Below are 17,619 nucleotides of genomic sequence, written 5' to 3'. Positions count from 1 at the left end.
CCGTCGTATGTACATAATGTTACCTTATAAACTCGTCGAGTTTTAGTTCAGTTTGGCTTTGACATAAAACAAAATTCTAGTTTAAATAAAATAATGACATATATATTTTATCAAATATAGTTTATTTTATAACATTATAATAATAAATATTAAATAATTTACAGTTAATTATACAGCCACAATAATTTATAGGTTAAAATTTATTATATTTACATTTAACTATGTTCCACACCGCCCATGATTTAGAGATTTAGGCGCGTTTTTTTATGTAGTGGTATCCCTGCGGTGGCCTATTCTACCTAATTAACAATTGTATTTCCAAGTAATGTATTTTACTCTGATTAGAGATCATATTTACCTTTTCGTTTAGTTCTTGTTTCTTTCGATGCTGTGTTTCCTTGTCAAGTCGTTCTGATGTCACTGTTTTTTTTTATTTCTGCTGCTACTACCTGTGTACACCATTCTTGATAATATTAATGACTGAATTCTTCCTAATACATCTGCCATATCTGCAAAAGAGTTGATTTTTTCTCTGCTTGCACATTTTAACCAAATACTCACGTATAATCTGAACAATTACACACATATTTAATAGATATAAATCTTTCACACTCTTAGAATATAATTTCCTACAATCATCCAATATTAATTACACACCTTACATTGTTTACTCTCATCACCCTGTCTTGAAAATAATCAGCATTGAATCATAATCCTATATTCATAAAGTTTCACACGAGTGAATAACTAAGCTGTTCATTGCCAATCTATCGAAGATTTGTTCACGATTCCATCATTCCTCAATTTCTTCTTCAATGTGTCTGATCGAGGTCATCCAAACCGAACGAATGTCTGGAAGTTCCATTAGACTTGGACAGGATAATTTGTTTACATATTCGAAGATATCACACAGCATTATATCTCTTTAACTAAAATGAAATGAGAAGAAAAATATTGGCTGCTTCTAAAAGGAAGTTACAAATTACGTCAGGCAATAGATTAAACATATTGATGACGTATATTGACAGCAACTTTGGATAGACTATACTTTCCTATGGGTACATCGATTCGAAAAGATAAAAATCAAGTGAAAAATAATGACATATGTCTCAAATGAGACGTATTAAAAGTAATTTAATAAAGTTGAAACATGTAGTTATTGTTGTACTTGGCATATGTGTGATGTTAAAGCATACTTAGTAAATTTATTAAACATTTGTTACCACTTCACAAATTTAATGTGCAAGATGTGTCTTTTCTTTTATTATTAACAATGCCAAGGAGAAGACAATCAAATGTGGGACCAAGTTACCTCACATGCTTACCGCACTGATGACCAGCGAGAGACAAAATATGATAATAGTCGTATACGTATATATATTGACACAGTGAAACAGTGAATTGTTGAATGATTGGAAATTAAGTGGATAGGCTTATAATCCAACGAATGCATGCACATGAAACGCAAAAACAACGAACTCAACACAATGAAATTAAGTGTTTCCGGAGATGCGCCGCTTTTATGATCCAGAGACGAGCAGTCACTATGATCCGGAAATAAATCATGGTTCCAACTAGTAAGCTACAATTGAAGAAATTACAATCATTTGTCAGTATTGTAGAGCATTAAAGCATAGTGAGGAATCTACGGGTTATGTTGTGTGACAATAGAAAAGTAAAGTTGCCACAATTAGTTACACCACTAGATCCATTCCACTCATTATTTTCTGAGAAGGGAAATGATTTTAACCACTTCTTGGTCAAAATATAATAGTTATTTAATGTTAAACATCTGCAGATACAAGGGCAAATGTATGACTTACTAGGAATACTGCTGATACACCAAATAAACCAGATCATCATCCAAATCATCCATTCATACGAGTTTATTTTTATGCGTCACAATACAACACTGAAGCAAACTATTGTTCAAGAACTACAAAAATGTCGTCACCAGAACAACCATTTAGTGAAAATATTCTAAATAGCATTGGATGGAGTGCCATCTGACAGCCATAACATCGTAATCAGATCCGAAAAAACACCTGCCGGTAACCACGCGAGGAAGGTTATTGTTGGAGAAAATTTGCAAAATAAATGTAGGTGATACGAAATTCACAAGATCATCTGATATATACATATTAAATCATAATTTAAACGAACAGTAATTATAATTTTCAAAATATTTTTTAGCATTGATTTACATAATTAAATAAATATATTTAATATCTCTTGCACATTATTAACATATTGAACATTAACAATTCAAATTTACACAACCACAGGCAAAACATAGATTATCATTTAGAAACGTTAAGATTTAAGTTAATTATCATATAATCTATCAAATTCCCCACAATTTTACTTCAAGGTCTTGCCTTGAATATAAACTATCTTCGTTTTATCTTTAATCGATAATTTCTAATAATATCAATTATTTCATATCAATTATTCAATTCATTTTTAAACATTGATGGATTATTTTCCGACGAATTGAATCGATTTACTGTATCTGTATACAGAATTATAATGCAGAAACATTTCTCTGTAATAATGATACAAGGATTATAGTTTGCTGGGCGTGAGGTCATTAGGTGTTCCTACTGTCCGCTAGATGTCGGCCTAGGATGATAAATATTTAAAAAATTAATAAAATGTATATTAACAGATACTTCTTATGTTGCTCAAGTTAACTAATATACCTTCCTTTTACACTAAATAACTTTAAATAATTTAACTAAAAAATGTTTATATGAGGTATTGAAAACATTAATATCAATGAAACAAATCAAAGTTGATGTTAAATATGATATATTTCATTACTGAAATAACAGCATTGAAATATTCAATTATGTTTACTCCTTCCAATAAAACAGCCAATTTCCTTAATATACCCCCAAATGCACTTTATGAAAGTGTATAATTATTTTTAAACTTGGAGCAGATTTTTCCTTCTTCTCTTACCCTAGTTAAAAAGACATATAATGATGTTTGATACATTGGAACATGTACTGGTGTGCATTGGTACTGGTCAACATCATGTTAGACAAAAAGCAAAACACATTATTACCAAAAATAAAACAACTAAACTTTGATCTAAAATCAAAGAGGTTAATTTATAAGAAAATTATAAAGCCAATTTGGATCTATGGAACAAATATGGGGTTGCACTAAAAATTCAAATCAGCTAGTAATCCAACGCGGTTCTTCATTGATTACTAATGCTTATCGCTACGTAATCAACGAAGAACTGCACGACGACCTGGAAATAAAATAGATTTGCGAAGTTATCCAATATTCCGCCTTGAAACACAAAAGATTACTAAATCATACTAATGTGGAAGCAATACAACTGCTGGACGGCGCGCATTATATCAGGAGATTGAAGCAAACCAAACGATACGAACTTATATAAAGTGTATACCTTTAGTGTAAACTATAGCTATAAATTATTATAATTTTATAATTGAAGAATACATATTGATGTATTTTCTCGCACTCGTCTTGCTTGTGAATTAATTCAAATACAAATGAAATATAGTAAAAAATTAATTTATAATTAAGATTGGACAAAACGTATCTAATAAAGATGTTATAAAAAAAATGATACTAGTCGACATTGTTGTCAAATGCCTATGAAATGTTTCAAAACATTAGTGATAATAATTAGAGGCTACAAACCAGCAACGTTGTAAACCAAGATTCTAAGTTAATGCGGCAACATTTCTACGTGTTGATGTTATACATTTTGATGACGTACATTAGGTGTTTTATTGTTGAGTTGATGTGTTTATTTTGCATTTGTTTTTTTCGCACCATCAAGATGCTCTAAACGCACCGTGCATGACTAAATTCTTCTCTTGTGACTTTATATTTTTCATCCAGTAGCATCTACGTAATTTGTATACTCCAAACATGTACAATATTGTCTCTTTTCATTCATTATTATCAAACATACATACCTACACATCATATTGTTTAATAACCACTAGGAACAATGACAGTAATATTGATATATACAATTTTAATATAACTTACCAAATAGTATTAGATAAATAGCTACATTTTAGATTCTCAGCTGTTAGGTAAGCTTTGAAAATTATCCTATCTTGGCATTTTGTTGATATTGTGACATCTAAAATATATTATATTTTTATTCATATTTTAATTTTAATTACGTTTTGGGAAAGAATATTGTATCAATAATATAACAACTATCTGGAATTTAGGCAAACTTAGCAAATAACCAACTGCTATTAATATTTAATTAATTACTTTTAGAAGATTAATCATTGAGAAAAAGTATTGACAATGATTTTAATTTATAAAATAAAGGTTTCATTTTATGAAGATCGCTTGATCATATAACAAGACATAATATCTCAAGGCATATTAACAATATTCTTGATTACATGCGCACCTTGGCTTCGTACCGGTGTACTATTAATAAAATCTGTATTTCCAGCGTATTTTTTAGATCAAAGTGTATAATGTCTTAATAAGAATAAGTGACAGTAAATTAATGCTGTTTGTTTCAGGTTTAATTTTTCCAAAATATAATGCGTTTTAGTTTTTGTTTTATATGTACGTCAAATACTATAATGTATATAAAAGATTAATTTTATATAAGTTAAAATCAGTGAGTGATGATGTTTCATATAATTTTGCACGGAAATATCAGTCCCACTTCAACAAAGATATAACGACAAAGATACTAAATAAAGAACTCACTAAAAGTAAAAAATAATCTAAAATAATATTGTAAATAGATAAATAGGTTTAGGTAGGTATTAAGCTAAATTATAGTAGATATAGTATATAGTAGATATAGTATTAAATATTTTATTTAGTTATTATAACGATTATTATGTACAGATTTTGTTTTAGAACGTTTTACTTTTGTGTTGAAAATGTAAGTTTGATTTTTTTACTTTTTAATGAGTTTGTTGATTATTTTTTGGTTCAAGAGGGCTCAATTTTTTTGTTAAAAATATTTTTTGTAATGTTAGATATTTACTCAATAAATTACTCGATTATTTTTTTAAGTATAATAATGGGTAGGCCAAGTAAATGCACAGCCCGTATGAGGAAAAATAGGAATCAAGAAACAATGATTCAAAATAAGCTTTAGGCCCAGGTATCCGCTGCCCAGTTTAGGTCATTTGACAAGTGTTCTAATCAAACTAGAACAACAAAAAGTTGTTGTCCAACAGAAACCGAACCCGCCACCTCCGCGTGTGAGCTCAACGCTCTACCCATTACACCATAGAAGCAGTTGCCTGCGATATTTGAACGCCTTATTATATAATATGGTTAGTATTTAAAAAGCAAAATGAATGGCTTTTACACTGACCTACTTACGATTTTTCGTCACATCAGCAATAACATTATACACAAATATTTGATTGTTTTAGATATAAAAATATCCGAAAACTTTATACATGCCATTGAAATTTGATGATGGGACATTCCCCCATTTGATTCTGATTTGGTTCCAATGGGACCACTTCAGAGTCACTCTTTTGATTAAAAAAGAATTTTGAAAATCGGTTCATAATAGATCGAGAAATCGGCGAACATACATGAAAAGAAATATTTAGTCTATTTAAGGTTTATTTGTATATGCGTCATCAAAATTTTTGACGTCAAAACGTCGCAATGTTGATCAACTCTGAGTTTTAGTTCAGTTTGACTTTGACATACAACGAAATTCTAATCTAAATAGAACAATTGAACAAAAATGTTATCAAATATGATTTATTTAAACAATATAGTACCTCTAAAAACTACAGTTAATTATATTATTGTAGTTACTATTGCTTTGAATAATTTTGCATGCGTTTGACAACTGCTCAACTTTGATTACGTGTTCAAACTAATCAGACAGCATTGTCTCTCTTTTTAACTAGAATAAAATGACTATATTCAAAGTTTGGTGAAAAATTACACAGTAATTGAATTATATCATAAAAAAAATTACTAACGTAGAAAAAAAAATCTTTTTTTTAAATTACGATGTGTAATTTACTAAAATAAAAATCAATCATAGTTAATTACATTGCTTTATAATGTACAATATTTGTTATCTTTCCTTCCGGAGAGAAAGCAAATATCAATGGCTTGCTAACTCTTGAGCACGCAACGTACAACTGCTCATGCGAAAAACCCGATAGTTTTATTTTACACACTTCGACTGATTAACCTTCCAATTTATTAATCGTCATGGTCAATGCAAGGCAAACCGGAAACTGGACACGCTTAAGTTCAAAAGGAAATTTAATTAGAACTATAGACATTCTTAAAATTAACATATTCTTTCGTTGAAGTTTCTTATGACTGTAGTTGCTGATTCGGATTGCATGCCATGATTATCAGCGAGTTGTCCAATTGTCACGTTAGACTGTCTGTTTTATCAACTGTGTCCTAAAGTCGCCTGCAATAGTTCTTTTGCTCTGCGTTTAAGAAATTCTGTTTGCTTCAAAACATTGTTCATACTCTTCCTCAGTCTCACTGACTAGATTATTATAAACTCGTATTGCATATGTCTATACCACAAAATATTGAGAAATTAGAAGGGTATCTTATATAAGCGCACGCGAATCAGTGTTTTAGTTTGTTCATTTGCGGCTAGGTGGCTTGAAGTTTAAATTTAGCATATTCAGCTTTCAGAAGACTGTTCTAGAAGATAAGAAATCGTAGAGTACGTGTGTTTATATTTGGTGTAAAGAATCAAGAAGTTACTGGATATTTTGGACTATTTTGATAATTATATACTTCCTATAGAAAAAATTTGATGTATATCCTTATTTTTTTAACTGTTTTTTATGGTTCTTTAGTTAAAATGATTTTTGTTTAAATCTGAAGACATCTCAGGTGTTGCGTCCCAGGATGTAGTACCGTTTCAAATAGAATGCACAGCTTTCCTAAGGATCCTGCTCTATGCCAAAAATAGCTTTTAGCAATAAATAATGAAAAATTGATGGGAATCTGTTGTGAGGTCCTAAATAAGAGCAAAATGGTTTGTAGTGTACTTTTTACACAGGCTGACTACAAACGGAAACGGGGAAGAGCATTACCTAACAGGAATGTGGTTTCCAGTTGTTATTTAAATGGTAAATCTTTTATAATGTTAACTATATGTAACTGATTTGAAATATATAACATTCCTCTATTTCAGCTGTGGCATAGTAAAAGGAAAACATTGATCCAAATATGTCAGGAAACGTTATTAAAATGTACAGTGAAGTTATTGAAGCCCCGTAGTATGATAGATGTAATTTGACAAAGCCAGGGACTTTTTTACTTTGTTGGTAAATGATGTCTCGGCTGTTCTATTTAATTTCCAGATTTTGCATAAAACTTAACTTAACAAGCAGTCTGTCCAATAATTTATATCAGCAAATGCCTGTATTGTTCAACGCGATCAATTGTACTGAGCATTCCTAACGAGACGTGATTAGAAAGATAATAGTTAGGTGTTGATTGTTTTGATGGATGAGAAAGTGAGAAAGTATTGCAACATCTAAATATAACCCAGCTTATATGTATGACTTACAATTATATATTTACGATAAATATGTAACAGCCTTGAGGCATGTCGAATTTTACATCGTGGAATAACCGTCTACAAAATACCCAGATATATCATCCCAGATGTTGAACACGGGCGGGGTGCCAGCAGCACCAACTAGAACCCGATAACGAATAGCTGGCAACCCCGAGACATTTATCTGGGATGTTATTGAAAAGTATTTCGACCATTCAGTAACCGACCATCTTTTGGTTTGGACGTGCCACCATCGTCTGCCCAAGCCTCGTCTCCAGGTAACACCGCTGCCATCCGTTTTATCTAGTTGTATTTTTCACATTTTTTTATATAGCCAATAAATAACGGTCACATAATGTAAACACTACTGTTTCATTTCGTTTTTTCCTCCATTTACTGAGCCATATCATATACCCCAAAAATATTTGTCCAAAAAAAATTTAAAAAGAGATTACAAAATAAATAGTCTTCAACATATATATTGTACTGTACTCTATACTTGGCTCAGTTATACTTAAGATAATAAAAAATGTTCCATATTTTATTAAACTTTGTGTAGTTAAAAGTATAAATTGTTTTTGTTAATTTTTTTATATTACGTTTTAAAATATTGTTACTATAATATATTGTCATTAAACATAGAAAATTCTAAGAATTCTCATTTGAAATAATATTACTAATGCAAATTTTACATATACCTAAATAAAATGTATTTCTAAATTTTTATTGCTTTTTTATTTTCACTATTATTATATATATATATATATATATATATATATATATATATATATATATATATATATATTTTTAAAGTCTCCTTTTACCAACTATGGTTTTATCTGGACTGGGCCTAAAGTTTAACGTGAACTTTAACTTTTTTAACGTTTAACTTTAGAAATCATCCCAGAAGACAGACTTTAGCCTGCCTGGTTACTGGCGTGACTGGGATCATCTTCCTTGTCGGATTTTACAATCTTGCCTAGAACATTCACAAATTTTAAACAATCACAAACATTAATTTACGACCATGCCCCAGCAGGATTCGAACCCGCGGCTATCGCAACAGTAGGAGGACTGTCCCATCGCCTTTACCACTGCGCCACCAAGCCGGCACTATTATTATTTTTATTATTACTGCTATTATTGTTATTAAAATATTTTAAATTTCCCCCTACTCATATTGTCAGTCGTACCCTATTTAAATGATCGCTAAACTTATTCACAGGTTGATATTTTGACAACAGTTCAATTGAAAAGTCCCCGGCCTAACACATTTAGATCCTATATTTAAAAAAGCAGGATTTAGTATTGCAAATAATGATGAGGCGATACAAAAAGTTATCACAAAAGAGGTATATTCCATTCTAACTAAAAAAATACAAATATAGTTCCACAACTCGAAATTCAAGACAAAACTACTGACCAAGAATGTAATGATATCTGGAGATATTTTTATAAAAAAAAAAATGGCTAGACTTCCATTTATCGGGCGTTTAGAAAACCCATTGGATTTTTGGCAAACCCATAAAATGAAACTACCTAAATTATATCAGTTACACGTAAAATATTCCTCTATACCAGCAACATCTGTTCCCTGGGAACGAGTTTTTTCAAAATCTGTTCAAATAATTAACTATCGAAGGAATCACCTCACGGGAGAATAGTTGAACAGTAATTTAAATATTCACAGTAATTTAAAAATATTTCCGTTCAAAATTAAATAAAACTTTTATTTGAAAAGGGTTTGGTAGTTATTGTACGATCATTTTAGGTTCATCATGGATTAGATTTTTCAATGATTAGGTATACGTTTACATTTTATTTAGTAGTTATGGTTATTAAAAATCTTTAATTTTTAGGTTTTATTTAAGTTGCATTGTACTATTTATATTTATTATGCTATGTTATTTAAAAATAGCAATTAATATATTAAAACACGATTAAACATTTGTGGGCATTCCTTTTTACACATCCACAAAACATTCAGTATAAAAGTAATCCTACTTCCTTTAAAATTATATTATTTATTACATGATAATAGAAATTAGTAATTTTTTTCCTTTTCTTTTTTAAAGTTATCGCGTAATGAATATATATACATCTCTGTCTCGCTTATACCACCATTGGAGACTATAAAGACATTTAAAATTAACTGGTCCAAGAATGTATCTCCGTCCTTTCCTATCTCACATTTTATACAGACAAGAATACGTACATCTTCGTCTGACATCACGAATGGAAAAAAACAGTCCACCCGTGCTTTTGACTGAAAATAGTAATTACTATTTTCAGTCGTTATTTTTTTGACTATCGACTGTTTCGACTGTTTTGCAACTATCGACTGTTTCGACTGTTTTCAGTCGATAGTTCCCAACGCTACTAAATACCGTACCGAATGATTAATTTGAAAACACGTTAGTTGTTTAATCATTTTAGGAATATTGTCATAATTTTGTCTAAATTACTTGTTCGTCACAAAGGCATTAATGCAATAAAATAATATATCTTTGGTTTATAACATTTCAAGGATTTCTCTGTTTAAAAAAAATCTAATTCCATGCAATATATAAAAAAATCTCAAATTTCAAAGGCACGTACAACGTTTTTACCTATTTTTTATCTAAAATAATCAGATATTTGGGTATAATGTTATTGCTGAACTGAGGTACTGAATAATCGGAAGTAATTCACTGTAAAAGCCATTTAGTTTGCTTTTTAAGCACTAAATATGTTATATGAGAAGTCGTAGAAACATTGTGGGCAACTGTCTCTCTATAATGTAATGATTAGAGCGTTAAGCTCATACGCGGAGGTCGCGGATTCGATTCCCGACAGCAAATTTTTATGTTTTTTTGTTTACTTGGAACATTTGTTAAATCACCTAGAGTAAGTAGCGGACTTGGACCTGAAACATTCCTTACTTTCAATCATTGTTTCTTTATTCCTATTTTTCCTCATACGGGGTTGCACTTTTAGTTGGGCTATCCAGTGTAATACTTAATAAAATAGCTGCGTAATTTATCGAGTAAATATCTAACACTACAAGGAGAAAAATAAAAATTTTTAACAAAAAACCAACTGATCATTTTGTAGTCGGTGCCAAGGCTAAACAATACAAAAATAATAACATAATTTTGCGACATGACATATACACAAAATTAAATTACGAACAAAACAAATCTAATTTGTTGCTCGGATCTCAGGCAAAATAATATTGTAAATAGATAAATAGGTTTAGGTAGATATTAAGCTAAATTGTGTGTATATAATAGAATATAAAATACGTGTAGTAAATGAGTTAAATAAGTTTTTTGTTTATTTTTATTTAGTTTTTACAACGATTATTACATACATATTTTATTTTAAAACGTTTATTTGGCGTCATCTAAATTTGATTATTTTTTTGCATTTTAGTGAGTTCCTTATTTAATTTTTGAAGTCGGTTCAATTTTTTGTTAAAAATACTTTATATAAATTAAAAAAAAACATTTAGCCCTGGCGACATTCGATCTTAGGACGGTATTGTACGCGAAACAAACGCTTAGCCTACACGGCTATCCAGTGAGTTTATTTATAAATTTTTGGTCACCGATCTGACGGCTATTGTTTGATTTGAGTGTTTTTCATTTTATTGTAATATATTTATTTGTAGCGCATTTTACACAAAAATAATAAACCTAAAAATCCTTCCTCTATATAACCGTGCAAAATTTCACACTTCCAGGTACCCCCGTTTTCTTCAATAAGGGAGGCAAAATTTTCGTTAAGCCGATTAATATATAGATAAAACAACACCTGAAATGTACCCAATATGTATTTATTAGTAATGTCTTTACTACTATTTACCTTTAAAACAACTACAATTAAGTTTCATTTTATTAAAAATATTTCCAAGGAAATATTGCCATTGTCCCTAAAACATCTGCCAAACCTGTCATCTGTCACCTGTCATCCCACCCATCTGTCAACCATCTGTTGTAAAACTCCCCTTTAGGGTTTTCCTTACATAAATCTGGAAGTTGGCAACAACAATGTAAGCGATGATTCAGTTGAACATACCACATCAAGTGTCCAATCAATCATCAATCCACTTTCAATCATCCAAGTGTCCAAGTTTTATGATCACTGCTCGACCTCTTTTGCAGCTTAGTGTTGGCTTCCGTTACAAAAAGTTTCGCAATTCTTCCAGTAGCTCTTATACGTTAGCTTTGTGAATTTCGCGCTGTTCTTTTTTTGTCCAAACAGTATTACTCAAGTAAGTATTGAGTTCTACTGTCACTTTTACTGCAGTAATTTCCTGTTATCTTATCCCAATCCTTTTTAACGTTCTTTGGTCTCAGCCAGTTAACTTTGGGTTTTGCCCACTCTTCGCTGTTGATGTTTTAGCATGATTTGTAGCAATTCAGCTATTTTTCGTAGTTATAAAAAATAATAGTGATTTGTTGAAACGGCTGAACGAAAATATCTTATTATATTTTAAAGATTGATTGCTTAGTCGAACATTTGAACTAGGAAGTTTCAATTTACTGTTATATCAATCAGGAAATATCTGTGGCATTTTCAATGACATTTTTTAATAGAATTATATAAACTTAAGAGCTATATTACTTGATGTCCGTGTTAACATTGATAGAAAAAATAATTAATAGTCGTCATATCTGAAATTATAGCAGCTGTACAAACTAAACAGGCCAAATATTTCAAAATATAGAAACAAATAAAATATTTTAAACAAATAAAAAATTTGGATGATTCAGATTCAGATAACAGGTCAATTGAAAAGTCCCCGGCCTACCATAGTGAAATAATTTTGTTTGGCAAAATTAGATTTTTATTCAACGTAATTCCCTTCAGAGGTGATACACTGATTAAGCGACTCTCCAACTTTTCGATAACATTTTTGTAGTACGATTTGTCCTTTGCTTCAAAATAGACCTCAGTTTCGGTAATCATATCTTCATTCGACGAAAATGTTTTCCCAGCGAGCATTCTTTTGAGATCTGAGAACAGGAAATAGTTGTTGGGGGCCAGATTTGGAGAATACGGTGAATGAGGAAGCAATTCGAAGCCCAATTCATGGATTTTTGCCATCGTTTTCACTGACTTGTGACACGTTGCATTGTCTTGGTGAAGCAGCTCTTTCTTTTTCTTCAAATGCGGACATTTTTCGGCGATTTCATCCATCAAACTGTCCAATAACGTTATGTAATAGTCACTGTTGATGGTCCTTCCTTTTTCAAGGTAGTCAATGAAAATTATTGCATGCACATGATAAAATACATAACTTTGCCAGCCGACTGTTGCGTTTTCCCACGCTTTGGAGCGGGTTCATCGTGTGCAATCCACTCGGATGACTGTCGATTGGACTTCGGAATGAAATGATGGAGCCATGTTTCATCCATTATCATATGTCGACGCATAAACTCGGGTTTATTACGCTTTATCTTCAAACACTGCTCCGAATCATCAACTCGTCGTTGTTTTTGGTCAAAAGCGAGCTCGCGCGGCACTCATTTTGCACAGAGCTTTCTCATACCCAAATATTCGTGAATTATACGATGTACACGTTAAGTTGATGTCTTTAGACGATCTGTTATTTCATACAATTTCAATTTATGGTCATCATTTTGTGGATTTTTTAATGTTTTCGTCGATAACAACCTCTTTCGGGCGTCCACTGCGTTCACCGTCTTCGGTGCTCATTTCACCACGTCTAAGCTTAGCATACCAATCCTTGATGGTTGATTTTCCTGGGGCAGTGTCCGGAAACTCGGCATCAAGCCAAGTTTTTGCTTCAACTGTATTTTTTCTCTTCAAAAAGCAATATTTTATCAACACGCGAAATTCCTTATTACCCTTTTTTTTTCACAATAATAAAAGTTGCTTCATTCAAAATGCTATAATTCACAAACTAATGATCCGACATCTGTCAAATTTATACACGCATCTTTTGAGGGTTAGGGCTAACTAAAAAACATATGGATTTAATTCCAGTAGCGCCATCTATGTGTCAGGCCGGGGACTTTTCAATTGACCTGTTATTTAGTAAAAAGAAAAACAGTATTTATAGTAAACATATATTTGATATTATTTTCTGATAAAAATGCTAATAAATATCAAGAAACACTTATATATATATATATTTTATATAACTGATATGTATTGATAAGTAATGAAGCATAAGACTTTTTAGCCCTGGCAATGAAATTCTTACTTTCACTTTAATATAAAATACGTGTTGTTCTTACATAAATATCAAGATCAATTATGTTTTTTTTGTGATATGCTATATTTAGTTATGAAATTGCATTAACATGACTAATTTAGATGTTATCAAATATTGTAAATAAGTACAAATGTACCGGGTTTTAAAAGTTCTTAAAAATGTATTTACTTCAAATATTTATTCCGTTTGTTTCAACGTAATGGGAGAAAAAAAGAAATGGTTAGTTACCGAAACGACTGAATAGACAAGACTGCCGGTTCAATTCTATACCAAATAAGCGAGACAGTGTAAACACTTCGTGCGTGCAGGTACCACACTGATTTCTTACAATATCCAGTGCTGTATTGATCTGGCTATAAAACAAATACTTATTAACTTAAAAATTAATTAGTAAGTTGATAAGTTTAGTTAGGCGATGTAGGCTGCTTGTACTTATTTATATGTATTGAAGCTTATTTATCAAGCGCTGTTCAACTCATGCCTTTTTTATCTATAGTACATTTAATAAAAGAGTGAAATCACGTCATCTAAATTTGTGACGTCAAAACGTCGCAATGTTGCCGCATCAACTTTGAATTTTACTTTATTTTGTAATCAAACTAATTTAAAACGAATTATTCGCAGCAATAAATATTACTAATTATAACAATCATTCAGGGCGTGAACTCACTTACTGGCCCACCGATAGTAATAAACTGTCCACTGGATTTTTACATTTCGATATCTCATCATATCTGATCATCTGATCACACTCCAGTATTGTTAACATTAGGAGCAACAATTCTGAAAAATAAAACAAAGAAACCTAATCTTACTAACAAATTTATTAACTGGGACACGTTTAGATTTATAATGCAGAAACAAATCAGTTTAAACGTAAAAGTAAAGACTCCAAAGTATAGACGATCTTGAGCTGCCAACCCGAAATATAATTGAACAAATTCGGTCTGCTGTAACAGAAGCTACCGACATCAAGGGAGAAATTAGCATATGTGGTAAATTACCCCCTTGAAATTAGGGAATTGGTAAAAGAAAGAGGAAAAGCTAGAAGAGTATAGCACAGAACAAGAAATGCTGTAGACAAAACAATATTTAATAAAATTAGTAATTACACAAATCATAAGATTAAAGAACATAGAGTTGCTTCGAAAAATATGAAAGTGAATTAAGCCCGGCGGCAGACAAAGTTTACTTGCTATGGACAGCACCTCGGAAATTTGAAAGACCTATTATTAGAACACCGCCTATTAAAAATAAGTTTGGATTTCGAAATCACCACTCGACAATCGACCAAGTCTACAGAGTAACAGCGGTTGCTGAAAAGGCATCTGAAAAAAGGAATATTGCCTTGCAATATTTCTGAGCGTCTCACAAGCATTTGACCGGGTATGGCATTTGGTATTAATATACAAAAGGAAATTTCTACCGCGGAATTATTGTCGACTGCTGGAGCTCCACAGGGTAGTAGTCTTGGGACCACTCCTCTATCTGCTCTGTGCTGCTGATATCACAACAACAAAATAAAAAGTACTTGAAACATTTTCCGACGGCACTGTTATCCTGGCAAAAGATATATCTCCGTCTAAGGCTGTAGAAAAATTAGCGGTGAACAAGATCACAAATGGACTAGAGACTGGAAAATACTATTTGGCTTAATAGATCAAAATCTGTCCATGTGTAATTTTGTGCTGACGTAAAATGATGAAAACTTATTTATATCACTTGACCTCGGAATATATCTCGATGGTAGATTAAATTGGTAACATAATATTAGACAAAAAGCAGAGCAGATTAGACAGAAGTCAAGCAACTGTCCTGGTTAGTCAGAAGATATTCTGACCTTGACCTAAAATCAAAGAGATTGGGTTATCAATCAATCATAAAGCCAATTTGTACCTATGGGGTTACACTAAAACATCAAGCCAACAGTAATCCAACACATCCAAAACAAATTTCTACGATTAATTACCAATGGTTATCGCTACGTAACCAACGAAGAGCTGCACCATGATTTCGGAACCAAATAGATATACGAAGTGATCCAGGATTTCGTCTTAAAACATGATATAATGTTGCAAAATCATAGAAACATGGAAGCAATACAGCTATTGGGCAACAGGCAAGAAATCAGAAGATTGGAACGAACCAAACCACACGAACTTATTTAGTGTGTAAGCGTATACTTAACTTTAGCTTAAGTAGATTCGTTTTATTTTAATTTGGCAAATACATACTAATCTATTAATCCCATACTCGTGCCTTGCTTGTGTATTAATGCAACTACAGCAGAACAGTAGTAATAAATTGATTTGTAAATTAAGATTGTACTAAAATATGTACTGTAAGATATAACTAATAAAAAAATATAACTTATATACAAGTGCATTAGTGTTACTAAATTAAAAATATAAAATTAGAAGAATTATAACTTATATATAAGTGAAATAAAATAATAACTTATATACAATAAAATTAGAAGAGAAGATTCCTGATATACAAAGAACGTTTAAGGCATATAGGTCCTGTTAAAAAAGCAAATGCAGAGGAAATATATCAATAATATGTAAATGTACATAACTGAATATACCAATAATATTACTTCAATATTGAAATATACCATATTTGAGGTAAGCTTTAATTTTTCAATAACAGTTATTCGGTGAAAAAAGAAGCTATATTAGTAAATTTAAGCGTCATAATAAGTGTATATTACTACAAGTTCGATTTTATTATTAGTTAAGTTTTTAATTCCATTAATTTTTGTAAAATATTGCATCATTTGGATTGTATTCGCATTACAGTTAATTATTTTTCAAAGAGAAACTTAAGCTAAATTTATTTCTCAATTAGATACGGACGTGTAAACAACGAAAACGTCAGACACAACCAAACTCAATTGAAATGTATCCATGCTATTCAAATCTGCCCGCGCTGATATAGGCAATTATACATTACATGTTGTTTACTTCTCTGTAATCGATAAATCACAGACCGAATTTATTGTTGACATCATCTACTAACTTCGCAACTGAAACCAGTGAAAATTTCATAACAATCTGGTATATACTTTGACGTTACAATGGTTAAAACTAAAATGAGTAAACAAATCTGAATTTTGAATGCTCAAAACAGCTCTAAACCATCACATAGAACGGACTGAGTTTTGAATGTATTTGACACTGCATAATCCTGGTCTGGTCGTAAGACTTCAAAAGAATTGTCCAAGTTGAAAACTATTTTGAAGACATTGAGAAACTGTCCTACAAAAAAAAGAACACAAAAGAGGAGCGCTGGACTGAATGTACTCTTGAAGGGGATAATCCTGAAGAATAAAATTGAATTTTGAAAAGTTATTATATTAATTAGGGATAGGACGTGAGTGAACTCTTTAATATACACATAGTACTAATTTTACATACATAACAACAATACATTGTGCCAAAATATTTTGGTTCATTTATTATTTAAACGCATTTTCAAAACAATCAATAAAATAAAATACTAACAAGTGAATTAACTAGGTTGGTCTTCGAGGACAAACAATATTTCTAATTTAAAAACGGTAAAAAATGTATTGAAATAATCTACTTTACTTAGACTTTATACCAACTCAACTAATCCTAATTAATTCCACCGATTCCAGGAAACCTAAATGTTTATCGCCGATGCTACGTATTTATCTATCTACGCATATTCACTAAATTTATTATCATTCATATTGGACTCTTCAGAATTAGACAATCCATCAAAAGGCAACTAGTAAAATTATATAATATGAAATAACTCATCATTCAACAATAATTACCAGAAAATATTTATAACACTACTAGTATGTTAAATAAGTTTA

The 17,619-nt window shown here is 31.0% G+C and overlaps 1 long non-coding RNA gene across 1 annotated transcript; it reads right to left on the bottom strand.

Moving 5' to 3' along the window:
• Positions 1–367: 367 nt before the first annotated feature.
• Positions 368–811, bottom strand: LOC143190342 (uncharacterized). Its single transcript, XR_013004214.1, has 3 exons — positions 681–811; positions 562–629; positions 368–509 (listed from the first exon to the last, which is right to left on the bottom strand). It is a non-coding gene; the product is annotated as an uncharacterized LOC143190342 (long non-coding RNA).
• Between the last annotated feature and the right edge of the window lie 16,808 nt (positions 812–17,619).

This window comes from Rhynchophorus ferrugineus, unplaced genomic scaffold, assembly GCF_030347505.1.
Source record: "Rhynchophorus ferrugineus isolate W39M unplaced genomic scaffold, kcgeb_rfMv2 rfM2, whole genome shotgun sequence".
Classification (NCBI taxonomy): domain Eukaryota; kingdom Metazoa; phylum Arthropoda; class Insecta; order Coleoptera; family Curculionidae; genus Rhynchophorus; species Rhynchophorus ferrugineus.
Note: the sequence above shows the minus strand (reverse complement) of the source record. Positions and strands in the feature narration are given on the sequence as shown.